General features: G+C 43.7%; 1 long non-coding RNA gene across 1 annotated transcript; it reads left to right on the forward strand.

Moving 5' to 3' along the window:
* Window positions 1-7,447: 7,447 nt before the first annotated feature.
* LOC147827593 (uncharacterized) lies at window positions 7,448-15,360 on the forward strand. The gene is made up of 3 exons (XR_015451856.1): window positions 7,448-7,534; window positions 7,724-7,776; window positions 14,232-15,360. It is a non-coding gene; the product is annotated as an uncharacterized LOC147827593 (long non-coding RNA).
* Window positions 15,361-15,862: the final 502 nt, after the last annotated feature.

Below are 15,862 nucleotides of genomic sequence, written 5' to 3' on the forward strand. Positions count from 1 at the left end.
GCTGGAAGTAATAGTGAAGTATTTGTAATTCCATCCTAGTAACCATAAATGCAACCAGAAAGCAATCACATGGACATAAGTAACTAACTAACTGCCTCAAACCAGAAGCAATAAAGGAGAAAGGAGGGAATTTTTTTCTTTAAACCTGCTATTCTAGTTAGAATGCTTTGGACCAGAAACAAAAAGCATAGCCAAAAGTCACTCTATCTCATGTGTGAGGCCAATGCTAATCTTCCTGGGTTTTTGTCTACCTGTCCCAGGCATGAAGTGTTGAAGTCAGCTTTACCTTTACCAGATGTCTGGGAAAACGCCTGCAGTCTTGCCAAACTCGGCACTGTTAGCAGCTTACAGTGTCTCCCAGATGGATGTAATTATCATCCTTTAGCTTGGGAGGTGTCTGATTGTGAGTATTCTTTTTCTTGTGCTCACTACACTCAGAATTTGTAGAGTTTTTACAAACCAAACCTCTGTGCTTTTAGTTCCAAAGATGAATCCTAAAGGTGAAGTATCATTTCCACAACAGAGCTTCAAAACTATGAAAAGTGACAAGATTTATGTATCCTGAATATAAAGTTGTTAATGACAAGTACTGAACACATGATATGTGATACAAGCATATGGCCAGGCTCTCACTTCTATTGGTGGAAGTCAGAGTTCCTAATTTTAAAACTTAAAATTAGGGAAGAATTAAAGTGCAGTATTTCCATGTTAATAAATTTTAATGCAAGCCTATAGCACAGTACTTATTTGCTTGAAACTGAGGGGGATCAAACAGCTTTTGGGAGGATTAGAGGAAGAAACCTTTCGTTTTTGGAATAAAAAGACCTAGGTAGCAAGTAGTTGTTCTTCTGAAGTCCAAATTCATGGTTTGGGAGAGGGAAGGATTACAATTTTGCAATGCAAATCAAGATTCCTATTCAAACAGTGAAATTGAAATCAATAACCTTACATGATTCTTGTTAGTAGGACAAGGTAACTTTAACAGCAGTAATTTTACCTTTTAAAAATCTCATTCTTAGAATTCCATATTATTCTGAATTATATGAACATCTGTTTTGAGTAGTGGCTAATAAACATTGTTAGGTAGAATCATAGTGCATACTTTAAAAAATTATTGCAGGCATTTGAAAGCTGATAGCTGTAGTATTTCTCGTCTTGGCACATTATGTATACAATTACTGTAGTAGAATTACAAGATTGGGTGGGATCTTGAGACGTTTGTTATGGCACGGAGGGCTTACCACTTCATACGGAAATGCCTCTATTATTACAGAAGTCATTTAGGTGCCACTACGCTAAGTGCTAAACTTATATTACCACAGGAAACATTTTCAACACTGCCCACCACAGGGGGTAAAGAAACTGGATTTAACTATATTTGATTTTTTTTTTTTTGCTTGTTTGAAATACAATTAACTTTTAAGAGAAAGAAATGGATGTGAATCCAAAAGAAGTTTAAGTACACTGGATAACATCTAATAATTATCTACTTGTATTCAAGCAGATAGTAAACATTTTATAGCCTGATGTTCCCATTGAATATAATAAATATATTTCCTAGTTACATAGCGATCTATAATATTTTCATTGATCTCCGGTGCTATGGTCTGAACGTACCATAGTCCCCTAAAAATTCATACGTTAGATACCTTGTGGCTATAAGAGGGGGACTTTGGGAAGGTGACTGGGCAATGAAATTAAAAAATATTATGCCCGGTATCTTGGCGAGAAATAACAAAGCCAGGACCTGACCCTAGCAGCTCAGTGGCTCCACATGCCACATTCCTAAGTCTCTTCACATTTTATTTTACTGTTTTGAATGATATTAGGATGAGCATTTGCACAGCTACCTTTTTATTTTAATATTTTCATTTCCTTAGTGTGAATTCTTAGAAGTTGAATGGATGGGCAGGCATAGTTTTAAGATTAGAAATGCACTAAATAATATCTCCAGCAGTGGTGTCTGAGCTCTTTCCTGAGGATTTGTCTATCCTGCCTACCAGTGAAACTAGTATCTTCAGCACTCTAATTGTATAAAGACGTTTTTAAGAAATTTGTATTACTTCATATGAAATTTTAATTTGCACTTCAGAGTATCACTTTCTTGTAAAGGGGATAAAATTAAACACAGACAATTGCTTTTTCATCTTTTCCCCTTTACCTAGCCTGCATATGTGTCTAATGTGAATCTCTTTTATTTTTTTAATTTTTAATTTTTATTTTTGGTACTGGGGATTGAACTCGGGTCCTTGTGCTGGCGCAGCAGGCAGCGAAACCACTGAGCTAAATCCCTGGCATATGTGTCTAATGTGAATATTCTTTACCATTTGTTCAATCAGGCTTCATTCAATCAACACCAAATGTTTTGTTTTAATACTTGTCATTCTTATACTACCATGGTGGTAACTTTATCACTTGTCCCTTCACATCTTTCAAATGCTCTTGTGTATATCCAAACCATGTTCAACAGATGAGGGAATTGAAGATTCAGGAACTGTGGTTACCATAATTTTAGCCTTTTGGCTTTAATATGCAAAAGTTCTCCAGAGCATCAGATTGTTTTTATGAATGTATAAAGATCTCACCAGAATAATTTCGTAAATGGTTCCTAGTTGCTTGAGTTGCATAAGGAATTCTAAGGACTTCTGAGGTTCAGAAGATGTGAAAACCACTACAGGAAGCCTCTTCTCCATTTCCAAATTCGGTCACCAAGTCCAGTACTTAGCAAGTGTCTACCAAGGATCTGAACTCCTTGGAGGGCTAGGATGGAGTCTAGAGGTGAATTATGCATGTGTATGGGGTGGGGTACTCGGAATATCAGGAAGAAGGATGTGAAGAAATGAAGAGGAGGAGTGAGTCCTGAGAAGGTAGAAATCATACCTCTCTTGCTTGGCCTGGCATTTCACAGTTCTCACAAGAGTAGAAGCTAGGTCGCTACTCAGTTGATTGAATGAGGGTGGTAGGAAGATAATCAGAATATTTAATGGTTTAGCATCATATGTTAACTTCAAATTCTAAACACTATTGCTTCAAATTCTTGAATTGTCCTTCTTCCCTTCCATCAGCCAAATCATCTATACCTGTGGCAATTTATAGTCGTTTTATACTATTTAGTATGGGATGTGAGACACCTAGATTTCAGCCCATTCTCTCACATCAGTTAACTGTATCATAAGGACATTCACCTTTCCTCAATGTCATTTTTCTCAATGGCAAAAGAAAGATTTTTGAGGCTAACAGGGAGATGATGCCTGAACAAGATGTGGCGAAAACTCAGTTAATGGGTTGGTGGCTGGGGAGGAGTCAAAGCGAGGCGGAGCCGCGGGAGCACGTGGGCAGTCCCAGGAGCAGCTTTGTCTGCTCTCTTAACCGAAGTCAGCCAGCGTTGGAGCGCCTGTCCTAGTAATGAGTTCCGCGCTCTCCAGTGGAGGGAGTTCTCCTATTCCAGCCTCAGTTCAGATGGAAATCATCACTTGGCTACAGATGTAAATGCCTTTCTTGATCTTAAAGAGCTACTCAGGTAGAGGCGTCACCTCCTGATTTGGACGTAGAAAGTCTTTAACTGGCAGCAGTGATTTAAATGTTCACACCCCAAACATCATTTCAAACCCAGAAGAAATATTATGCCATATCTGAAAATGGAAATTACTGTTACAAATTCAATTTCAAAATATTTACTTTCAGGAACCAGGGTGAAGTCTCCCGAGAACCATGAGTAGTTATTAGCTCATTTCTCTCAGATGCTCTGGAATGAGTCTGCTACTTCGCCAGCATAGTTTTGAACCACAAATTTCATCTTTGGTTAAAACTCCTCCAAGCGAGACCGTGTGCAATTGTCCTCATTCGTCGTTGATCTGTCAGGACACATCCTGGTGCAGTTAGGAGAATGGTGAAAACATGCAGCAAAAGTTTTGGTGGGCAAAGCTAGCTTCACAGGCTCCGCAGCAGGGCCTGGCACTCACAGGAAGTCGGAAATGGAAGCACGTGGGAAGGGCTCAGGAAGACTCCGACAGACAAGGATCCAGCCCTATGACTGACGGGCTTGCATTCCTGGTAGGATAACAGACATCCTGGTGAGACTAAGTCAAGGCAGCTGGAGAATGCAGGGGCTTCAGAGCTCCATGCATCATACTGAGCTTGTGTAGGGCAAAGATCAAGGTGCCAGGGTCCAGAGAGGAGAGAGGCAAAGCAGTGCCAAGCTGGCATCTGAGCAGGCAGGGCAAGGGCAGACTCTCGGCCTCTGCATGTCATTTGCCGGCATGGGTTCTACTCGGAGGGCAGACTGAGGGGCTTGGTTTTGGAGGAGTTGTTTGGTCTGGCATGGACATCTGCATGCACGTCATGGCAGCACCCAGGGCTTATGCCCCATTACAGACTAAACCCAAACCAGGGAGACGTTCCACAGAGGGTCTGAAGCCATACAGTCTGGAGTCCTGGTTTCACCACGTCCCACTGGTGTGACTGCGGACAAGTTACAGAACTGTTCTGTGTCTCAGTTTTCTCACACGCGAGATGGAAGAACAATAGCAATTTTTCCAAATGGTTATTGTGATAATGCAGTATGACAGTGCATATAATAAACCCTGTAGGAAACTAACTCTTACCACTAGAGGAAAAAAAGAAAAAGAAAAACCATCATTCTTCCCCAGTGTTCCCTCTCCTCCCCAGCTCTCTTTCCCTGGCTAATAATCACTCCCTGCCTAAGATCAGCACAGACATCATCTCCAGGAAACTTCTGATCGGTCCCTATCCACATCCCAGGTGAGTGTGGATTAGTTGCTACCATTGTGTTCGTATCCTACCCTCAAAGAATACCTCTACAAGGTGTGTCTTCTTATAATTTTCCTCTCTCAAGTTTGCCTCCTGAACAGGCTAGCGGAAATGTTGGAATAGGTTCTACTCACATTAGTAGCTCCAGAACCAAGCCGAGTTTACTTTACCACTCTTAACTACTTTTCCACAGCGAACTCCTCCATGCCAACTCACAGGTGGGCTCAGAGGGCCGGCCTTCCCCTGGCGACCTCTCTATCCGGCTTCACTGTGGCTCAGGAGGGCCTTGGGCAGAGACCTGTTTCTTGTTCTCTTCAACTAAGCAAAGCAGACAGTTGGGCCATTATCGAGTAATTCAGGCCAGAGAAGCAGCCGAGCACATGTTTTTATCTGAGTTACCCAAATTGGCTGACTCCCCAGCCTGCAGTTGCTGGGTAATTACTCAATCTTCCACTTGGCTCTGGCTGTGTAAATGTGGCCACGGAGTTTTTTTTCATTTCTGTGAGTGGCTCCTCCCTTTCTCTACCTAATACAGCTCAAAACATAAAATTCCTCTTTCATGGGAGCTGTTCCAGGCCATCAGCTCACTGCGCTATGTTAGTCCTCAGAATAAGCCACAATGTTAGGAGAAGGCCTTGAGATTGTCTCCTAACTGTGCTCCGGATCGTCTTTGTCAATGCCTTCTTTTCTTTTCTTTTGAGAGAAGAGCCCACTGTCAGAGGACACACACACACACACACACACACACACACACACGCACACACACCCCTTAGCTATATGTTTTACACATTGGAAATTTTTTATATAGGAAATCAGAAATCCTTTCCCATGACCCGTGACCATGAGTCACCACAGCTAGTGGCAAGATGACAGAGTTATGTTTCAGGTAGTCAAAACTTTTTAGTCCCAGCTTCACCCCGCCTGTTGTTACCAATGTGGCCTTGGACATTTCCTTTGACCAGTTTACCACATGCTATTTATTTGTCCTTGAAAAATCTCCAGAATCAACCCACTTCCACACATCTGACCACTCACACCCAGTGCAAGTCCCTATCTGCCATCAGGGCCATTGAAATAGCCACACAGCTATTATCTGCACCCCCCCAACCATGTTCACAGAGATTTATTTGAAACTTACTCTAGAGCATCTTGCTTAACGCCCTGCTCCCAGTGGCTTCCCTTCCTACTCAGAAGAGAATACAACATCAGGGTGGCCTTGAGGGGCCCTTACTGGGTGGACCCCTCTCTCCACCACCCCATTACTGTCTGGTTTCACATCTCACCTCTTCCTCCTCCCTGAACTCATTTGCTTCCAGTCACAGTGGCCTTCAGGTCCAGGCAAGTGCACAGGACAAAGTGTTTATCACACTGGGTCTGTCATTTTCGGGCCACGTGACCTTGTTGCTTGATCTTGCTGAGTCCATTTTCTGGAAATGAGCATACTACTTCCCACCTTGCAGGGCTATGCTGAAAATTAAATGACATATTAAGCATAAAGTAGTTAGCAAGCTGCGTGGTGGCCCCTGGAATGAGGGGAGAGGAGGACAGGAGCCGGGCGAGGGTACCCTCAAGTGGTTAAGTGGCATTGAGAGTTTTCTCTAAAACAGAGCAACCCTCTCCTTTATAATCAGGTCTTCAATTTTAACTTCAATCCCAAGTTTCGCTGAGGTTCAGCACAAGCCTTTTCTCCTGATGTTCTTAGTTGGGATCTCTAAAGCCCTAACAGCCAGCCATCTAAATGTATTCCTAGTCTCCACTGCATTCCCATCCTCCCAACCCACAACCCCATCTATTAAAAAATCACTCTAGTCTGAAAGAGGCCAATCCCTCCTCAAGGAACTTATTCCCCTGAAGCCTGGCTGATCTTCATTGTGCTTTGTGGCCCCTCTCCAAGTTCTCCATATCAGTACTCTGCTGTGGGTCCCACTTGCTAAGGACTGTGTGAATTTGGAGAGAGACACTTCCATCTTTGCCAGCAAAGCTGGCTCACGTACTCCTCCGAGCTTATGGCATTTCTCTGGTTTTACTGCTGGATGAGCACATTGCGGGTCTGACAGCTCCACCAACTCTGCTTTTCCTTTTTCAGCAAATGTACCCAGGCTGTAGTGCCAAGACTGGCCAGTGCTGGCTGGCTGGATACTCACCTTTGCTAACCTGTGTCCACGTGTCTCACCTGCTGAATAGTTTTTCTCTGCTAGACTGAAAGCTCAGCTCTCCAATGCTCCCAGGTTCAGGTTACTTTTGGAACATCAAGTACAAAAATCAGTGGATTTTAGACTGGACACCTTCTATGGTAATTGGGGATTTAGTAAAACCAAAGGAGTAAATAACATAAAACTCTGTATTTAATAGTCCAGGGAAGTGGATATTGAGCCTAAATGATGGTTAAAAAAAAAAATACTCAGTTGGTCAGCAGTACAATCAAAAAATACAACAAAATTTAAACACCAACCAAACAAAAAACTCAGAAAACCCAGCTTCCTTAGGAGCAACCTTGACTGGCTTTTTAAACTTTCCCAGACTGAGCACATTATCTAATCACTCAGAGGATCTGAGCTTTGGACACAGGAAGTGCAGAGTGCTCAGAAATCACAGAATCACATGGGCCATCGATTCCTTCCCAGGGCAGGGACCAAAAGGTTAGCAAGTTTTAATTAGTGCTCTACTTCAGTGGTTCTCAAATCATAAGACACCCAAGCAGGATGAGGAGACTGAGGAGACGGTGGAAACGCTGGGCCCCAGAGTCTGATTTGCCTTACCTGAGGTGGGAGTCGAAATCTCTGCCCCTCGTCAGACCCCGTCGATGAATTCTGCAGCACATGGTCAGAGATGACAAGTTGAGAAGCCCGGGGCAGTTGTAGGGGGTTCAGCAGCACTTTTGTGACTGATGATTTTGCCTCATCTGGGCTAGTTCACACTGTTTGCCCTCATTAATCTATTGTTTATTTATCAGGGATCTGCTGTGAACTGGAGTCTTAAATGTACCACTCAGAATAATGCCACAGGGTAAGTTACTTTCATTCCCACTATACAGATGATTCAGTTGAGGCGCACTGTGGCCAAATAACTTTTTACTAAGCTGAATTTGAACCAAGGTCTCCCCCACCCCACAACATACGTTATAGTGAAGAATGAGAGAGAGGGAGAGGCAGGTTGCTTGGGAGAAAAACAAGATTCTCAGAACTGAAGCAACCCTGGGGTTTCAAAATATTTTAACAAATAATTGGATCTATTCTGCTTGCACTAAAATTCCTCTTGCTGACTTTTTCACATTCCATGAAATCTTTGACTGAAATGCTATTTGGCATTCCTCGGTTTCCCAAATGTGAGTCAGTCATTTGGATGAGAGTACTTGGTTCCCAGCATCCACATATTTTCAGGTATTCAGACATTTGGGCTAGTCTCAGAGACATGGGAAGAATATCTGAGCCAGTGAAAGGCCAAGAGACAGAACTAATTAAAAAATTTTTTTTCTATACCTGGCATGCTAATCTGCACAAATGCAACAACTTGTTTCAAAGTGGAAAGAATCCGGTAACCCCAGTGTTGTCAGAGCTCTTTCTCTTACGAGACTCCCTTTCCTAAAGAAGCTGACAGGTGACAATAAAGGGAATCAGTGCTAACAGGTGTGCTTCAAGGGAAGATGGCCCGAGCTGGAACCACAAGGCAAATCCTGAGCCATCGTGCTGTGCTGTTCAGATGATGAAGCCCAAGGTGGGCGGGCGGCAGCACCTGCAGAAATCTGCACTCTCACATCTCAGGTGATGCTTGCTTGCTCGTGGTATTTTTCTTGTACTTCAAACCCAGAGCCTCGCTCAGGCAAGACAAGCACTCTACCACTCAGCTATATCCCCAGCACTCAAGCAGTGCTTTCTAAGATTTCTCTTCCCTTCCCCTCTTTTCACCAAAGAAATGATGCTAAACAGGGTGAGGAAAAACCATCTTTGAGACTGAGTAGCCGAATGAGAAGCATGGTGACTCTGAGGCTTTGCTGATGGACAGAACAAAGCAGGGGTGGCGAACCTATGGCACGCATGCCTCAGTGGGCACGCAGAGCCCTCTCTGTCGGCACATGAGCCAAGTCACCCCGCAGCCCAGCATATTCAGGTTTAATTGCAGTGTTGCTGTTTTACTCTAAGTAAGTGGGTTTGGGGTTACAATTTGGGCACTCAGTCTCTGAAAGGTTCACCACCACTGGAATACGGTGACTGTAGCTTCTACATTGGCTGCTGAGCCAACAGCTTGGCAGAATAATTGGTGTTTGTGTAGTGTAAGAAATCTCCGACTGGAAACTTCAGGGATGCACTGGAAGAACAATAGCAGAGAGATTTGTATAGCAGCTGCTTGTTTCATCCCTGGCTCTTGCCAAAGCTTTCCTCATCTGTCATCTCTTGAAGCATAAGAATTCCTCTCTTGCAATAACATTTTAATCTCATTTTAATGTCCTTATTCATTAAGGCTAATTTCATGACTGTATACCAAACCCCATCCACAGACTATCACAACGACTCCCACTACTGCCTGCAGACATACAGGGCCTTTACACTATTGCTGAGATGTTCCAACAATCACATTTAAAAATAATTCCTGATTTTACCCTTTAAGCCAGGGCCTAGTGAGCACTGCTCCCATAGAAGATTCCAAAAGAGAACAGGGTAGTTTGATGGTAGCCACGGTGGAATGAGTCTAAATCTATCTGAATCCATCTGAAGCTGCTTTTGACAAAACTTCCAGTCCCAGTGAAATGGAGAGTGTCTGGATATAGAAGAGTTTGCCTCTGCCGGGGAAAGAGCTCCCCCAGCCTTGCGGGCTTCATTTGATTTTCTTGAACTTTGGGTTTGAAATTCACATCTTTCCTTTACCAGGGTCCTCTGAGGTTCAAGTAGGAATTTGCTTGGACACATTTTCCGGGCGATCTGCCTGAATTCTCCCGCCTCAAGTGGTTTCTAAGCCCCCTTCTATTTTTGTCATCCTCACACACTCAGTGCTTGCAGAAGGCTGGAACCATCTTTAGAGATCATCTCATCCATTCCCTTCATTTCACTCTCAGAATCCAAGTTCTCCTCCCTTCCAGCTTCTCCTTAGAAATGGAAACAAAAATAAAGAATTTGGGCCCCCGAGGAAAACACTGGCTCTGCTAAAGGAAGTCTCTGTGGGATTATGAAGCTGCTCCCAAGTCTTCCAGACGCTACCTGCTTGTACCTTAAAATAGCTCTGAGCTGGAAACCCTGACGTCAAACCCTGCATTCTGTTTCTTTTCAGCTTAGTCTCTTCAGAAGAATGGGCTCTGTATGAAGTGGGTAGGTACTCAGCCTGTTTTGGGAGCCTTTATGGAGCCCCCATTTCCACTGGGGAAAGCAAGATCTCTTAGAAAATAAAAACAAGGCAATATTGATACAAAGACCTGACATTTATTGAGCATATACTATGCACCAGGAACTGCACCAAGTCTTACACATGTTAAGTCACTTCAACCCTCCCCGTATCCCTGAATTAGTTAGCACCACCCTACACAAAAGCTTTTAAGTGGCAGAGCTAGGGTCTAAATACAAGCAATTTAACTCTAGAAAATTTACTGTGAATCATTATGCTGTTCTATCTCCAAAAATATGAGGTATGAACAAGAAACTGTTTTTTTACAGTTGCCTAAGCTGAACTCCTTGCTTACAAATCATCAGGGAGAACCTGATCTTTTTAATAGTCTAATGAAATAATTCCGCGATCCCATCCTAACCACAAGGGTGTCCTTCTGATATAGGGAATGATATCAGGATCTCTAAATATGATATAAGGGAGATATTATAACTCTCAATTTGTTACATGTCTGATTTGCTAAGTTCATATTCTCTAAAATCGAAGAGTGAATTCTAGGGACAACAGAGGTTGAAGTAGGAAATGTTTATTGAGAGGATAGCTCCTGAGAGGCAGGAGGGGTCCGTCCCGAATGGGTAGGTAGCCAAGGACCCCACTTTTCTGGGGAAGTTTTACAGAGCAAAAATTACATGGGTACAGTGTGGGTTAAAGCTATACACAGCCAATGAGGTTGCAAGTATAATCGCTTAGGTCACAGTGATCCAATGGAGAACAAGTCACGTAGCAAGTGTGCATGGAAAGAATAAGGACTTTTGCTAGGAAGTGATGGGTCTGGAGGTCTTAGTCACCCACAGGTGGCTGATGTTTATCTAGACTTCATTAGGCCCAGTGTTTCTGCTTATCTTGTCCTGTGGGGAAGTATGCCAGCCTGGTCATTTCGCCTTTGTCTTGAGGCCTGGTCTCTAACAGATCTGTCTCTGGCCATGATTCTAATGTGTTTTCATCTTTTACACTGACTCTGTCCAGGGCCCAGCCCTATCTTACTGTCTATAATATTTCTACTTAATTTAGCTGCCTATAAGACTTCTTACCATGGTAGCTTCTAGAATCCCAGTTCTCCTTCCTTGTATAAGGAGCCAGTCTCTGTTACTGTGGTCCTTAGGGGAGAATACTGTCTTTTTTTTTTTGTACCAGGGATCAAACTCGAGACCTTGCGCTTTTGAGGCAGGCGCTGAAACCACTGAGCTAAATCCCCAGCCCGGGGAGAATACTTTCTGACCTGCTAGAAACTTGCTATTTTGTTGGTTCCTATACCACATGGCGCCACCAAATTGGCACCCTGGTGAAGTTGACAAGCACCCCATTTCCTAGCCTGATAATCTCAGGCCCTGGATCAAACCCTGTCCACTGAAGATTGGTCCTAATGTCAGACTCTTGTCTCTGCCCTGTTCCAGCTAGGGACTCTGTAGGTGTGGAGGACAGAATATCCCTCTACCCTCCAAAAGACACACACACACACCACAGCCATTTACCCCAAGATATGTCTGATATGGCCTGGAGCCTAGAACCAGCCTCTTCTCCTGGGTCTGCCATCTAGCCATGAACACTCAGCCCTCAAAGCTCTAATATTTCCTGTGTCAGGATAAATGACAATGTCTGTATAGAAATCCTCCCATACCCACCTGACAACAATGTTATTCTTTTTTTTTTTTTAAAGGAAGAAAGGTTTATTTTGGAATACAGTTTGTAGAGGGTTCAGTACAATGTTATTCAAGGTAGAAGTTGATAGAGTACTACAGTGCCTGGAAGCAGATAGAATATATCTTCACAACTCCTGGTTTTCATAAGGCATTTTCTCTAAAGCTTCTGACTGGGTGCCCCATGCCTTCTCCTCCCTGCAGAAATAGAGATCCTAGATGAGTGTGGTGAGGAGGAATATTGGGAACGACTCACTCCTCACTCCTCTTTATCCTGGGACCCACCTGCCTTGGAGAACAGGCATTCTGGCTTCCTATTAATGGATCAGAGACTGAGGCCAATGGAGCCACCCAGCTGCAGAAGTACTGGAAGGCTTAGGTCCTCCCCATGTGGGAGCTTTCCCTGGAAATTAAATGGGACAAGTCGCCGAGAGGGCAGGTTTGGGACAGCACAAAAGAGGAGCCTAGCGCAGGTAGTAAGTGGTAGGAAAAGCCCAGAACACAGTTTTTCTACAAGCCATTTATGCTGTGTTTCATGTTCAAGGAATGACCAGCTCTACCCAAGATAACATAGTTTAGCCTTGTGCTGGGTGTTGTGAGGGGGACCAGGATGGAATTTTATCAGTAAGGGTTCAACACAGAAACTGAATTAATAGGCTGTCTGTCTGTCTATCTGTCTATCTACCTATCTATCTATATCAATCATCTAGATGAGTTTTAAGTCATTGACTCATATGACTATGGGTCTTGCCAATTTGAAATCTACAGCGTAGGCCAAGCAGGCTAGAGGCAAAGTATAGTCTTAATGCTGAGGTCTTTTTCTGGGAAACCACTTCTTTTTAAATTATTCTATAGATTGGATGAAACTTGGAGAGTAATCTGTTTTATTCAAGATTAAATGTTAATTAAGCATATAAGCTTCTCAATGACATCTAAACTGGTGTTTGAAGAAACAGCTGGTCACCATAGCAGACCCAAGTTGACACATGGAATTAAGCATCACAGGATCTATCCTTCTTCTGACATTCATGACATTGGGAATTGGGAAGCACTTTCTGGGGAACTAAGAGATGTTGAAAGTTGGTAGACTTGAGGTGACAGCAGTTTCTAAGCAGAAACTATAAGAGAATTTCTCTAATCTTCATAACACTTTCTTCCAATTCTCTGTGGCTAATCTATGAGCAAGTTGGTGAGGACATTTTGAGCTGTCCAGGAATAAGGTTTAAGGTCAGGTTTCTGGTTGATGCACTATACCCACAATAAAAGGCTCCAAGGAAACAGTTTTCATCTCACTTAGGGACAAGGAGAAGGAGTTGGTATGAGAAGACATGGTCCTCCTTGTCACAGGCATAACTATAGCAGAGCTCTTTAATGACACAATAGGATGGTTATTGCTAAATTGCTAAGTAACTTCTCAGATAGCTGTGAAGGGGCACAGAGCTGTGATTCCCTGAGTCCATCAATGATTACAGCATCATATTAGTCACTTGACATACATAGTTCCAAAAATACTATCAGATAGGTATTTAACAGCTGAGAAAATTGAAATATAGTGAATTTTAGTAATTTCGCTATGTTCTCCCAGTGAGGGATTGGTTAAGCCAGACTGTAATTGGACACTCTGCCAATTAGCACAGAAGTTCTGAACTCCTGAGATCAGAGGGAAACTATGCCTAAACTAAGGTGTTGCTCAGAGTAGCAAATATTTTAGTCCCTTTTCTTATTGCTGGGACACAATGCCCAACATCCACAACTTAAAGGCGGAAAGGTTTATTTTGGCCCTTATCTTGGTCCATAGTCAACTGGCTCCAAGGCAGGATGGCGTGGCAGAGCAGTCTTGGCAGAGGAAAGCGTCTCACTTCATGGTGGACAAGAAGCAGAGAGCACAGAGGAAGGAGCTGGGGAGGGAGATGTGCCCTTCCAGGGTCTCCAGGGACCCACCTCTTCTAACCAGGCCCCTCCTACTAACAGCGCATTGAACTATGAACTCATCAGAGAATGAATCCACCAACAAACATAGACCCCTATGATCCAACTACCTCGCAGAAGGCACCTCAGTGATCACATGAGGCTTAGAGGGGACATCTCCGTATAAACTGTAACACCGCGTGTGAGTGAATCTGTAGTTAAGGCCATTCTATCTGGAAGGCAGCTTTTTGAAATTCCACATAACACTCTCCCAAAGGAATTTCACCGAAAAACTCCAATAAAAGACAAAAACAGAGCTGCCAAGCTTGACAGGAAGGTGGAAGAGCTGCAGCAGCACCTGAGGCTTCCTTGTCCCCACCTGCAGCCCCCGAGACATAAAATTGCAAAACTTGGCTGCAGCAAAGCTTGAAAACTAGCAAATGAGTCCAGCTCCACACTCAGCATGATAAATCGTGCATTGTTTATCTGGAAAAGTTCTCCCTTTGGTCACAGGGTGTTAACCCAAAACTCTTTTCATTTCAGTTTCTGTTGACAAGAGATGCCACATTCTAAAATCCACCGTGAGAGAGACAGCTGTGGTGGAGAAATTGTTACAAAACTTGTCTGCAACGCGGGGTGTGAGGCTCAAGTTCAACTCCTTGGGAAGGAACTTGTGGCGAAAGCATTTGGCCAAGGAAAGGGGCTCCAGCTCTTGGACAGTTGGACGCTTGCTTCCTGTAGCTGGCAGGCCTGGTGGACCAAGGGAAGGTGAGCAGAGAAAGACCTGGCAAGCTGCTGTGCCAGTGGAGCGGAGGAGAAACGCTGCTGCGTTGGAAGGGCTGTATTTCCAGACTGTGTGCGTGCCTCTAAAGCCAGCCAACCTGGAGGTTAGATCTTGTTCAGTAAGGAAACCCATGAGACACTAAAGTCTCAACAAAGAGAAGCTGGGGGAAGATTCCTAGGGGCAGAAAAGAAAGAAGCAACTATTAGAATAAACTGCATTCAGCTAGGCCAAAGCAATGAGAGATAGGAGGCCACCGGGGATACAGAAGGAGACACAGAGTCAGCTTACCCCCTGGCAGACCCAGGGGCCTGAGGCACTTCGACAGAGAGAACAGTCATGGTGGCCTTCCATGCTCTCGTCTATGCTTCCCTTACTTATACCTAGAAGGGTCAGCAATCACAGCCACCCGTGCTTATCCAGCTACTGGTTTTGGATAAAATGTACACCTGTGACTTCTTCCTCCAGATTGTAGTCCACCCTTCATGAACTCACAGACTGAGACTTTCTATGCAACAGCTCTTAAAACATTTGAGGGAAGCTTCTCTGGTTCCCTTGAACTCCTTTCCTCCATGCTGCTTTCTCAGGGGCCGGGCCTCCCCCAATTCCTGAGTTTCCTCCTCTGGCACACTGCTGTTTGTCTTGCCTCTCATCTAGAAGAAGCCCATGCCCAGGTCCTGGGCTCCATGTTTAGAGGCACTATTCTTTGGAAAATTAACCTGGGTGAAATGATTGAGCTCTAGGCTCACAAGGTCTTGCTTTCTCCTCCTCCATCATCAAGCTTGGATCTAGATGATCTCTTTTACAAAAAGGTCTGCTAAGACCTGGGCACCAACGATTGTGTCTTGCAGTGACTGCAGCTTGCAGACCCATCACCAGAATGCTTAACCAGTGTCCTATTCAACATACTCTGTGGACACTGCTTGCTTTTAGCCATCTTCTGAACCTTTCCTTTTTCTCTCGAAGAGGATTTCATTTTCCTCTTTACTTATTTTGCAGTGACTTTGGCATATATCAGCCCTAACCATTCCTGACATCTTGGCCTGTTCTCTAGAAACCCCTGCTACAACGTTTCAACAGGAACTACCCCCTAGAAATGGTATCAGATAGCATAGCTAGCATAGACAGCACGATTGCTGTTTCCCCAGGTATCTTTATGGGAAACAGCTGGCTCCTGCCTGCACCATCTGACAGAAAAACAGAATTATCAAAACATAAGCAGGCTGCTTCTTTCTTGGGATAAAGGAAAACAAGACACCAGTAAGTAAACAGAAAATTATTATCTTTTCTTTCCCTTTGTTTTCTTGTGTTTAATCAAGCCATTTTCTTAAGAGAAATTTTGCCACTAATATTTGGATGCAAGTTACTAGATCAGTCAAGCAAAACATTAATG

Source organism: Heterocephalus glaber, unplaced genomic scaffold (genome assembly GCF_053883595.1).
Source record: "Heterocephalus glaber isolate CG9 unplaced genomic scaffold, H.glaber_assembly_v1.0 deba00001442, whole genome shotgun sequence".
NCBI classification, from domain to species: domain Eukaryota; kingdom Metazoa; phylum Chordata; class Mammalia; order Rodentia; family Bathyergidae; genus Heterocephalus; species Heterocephalus glaber.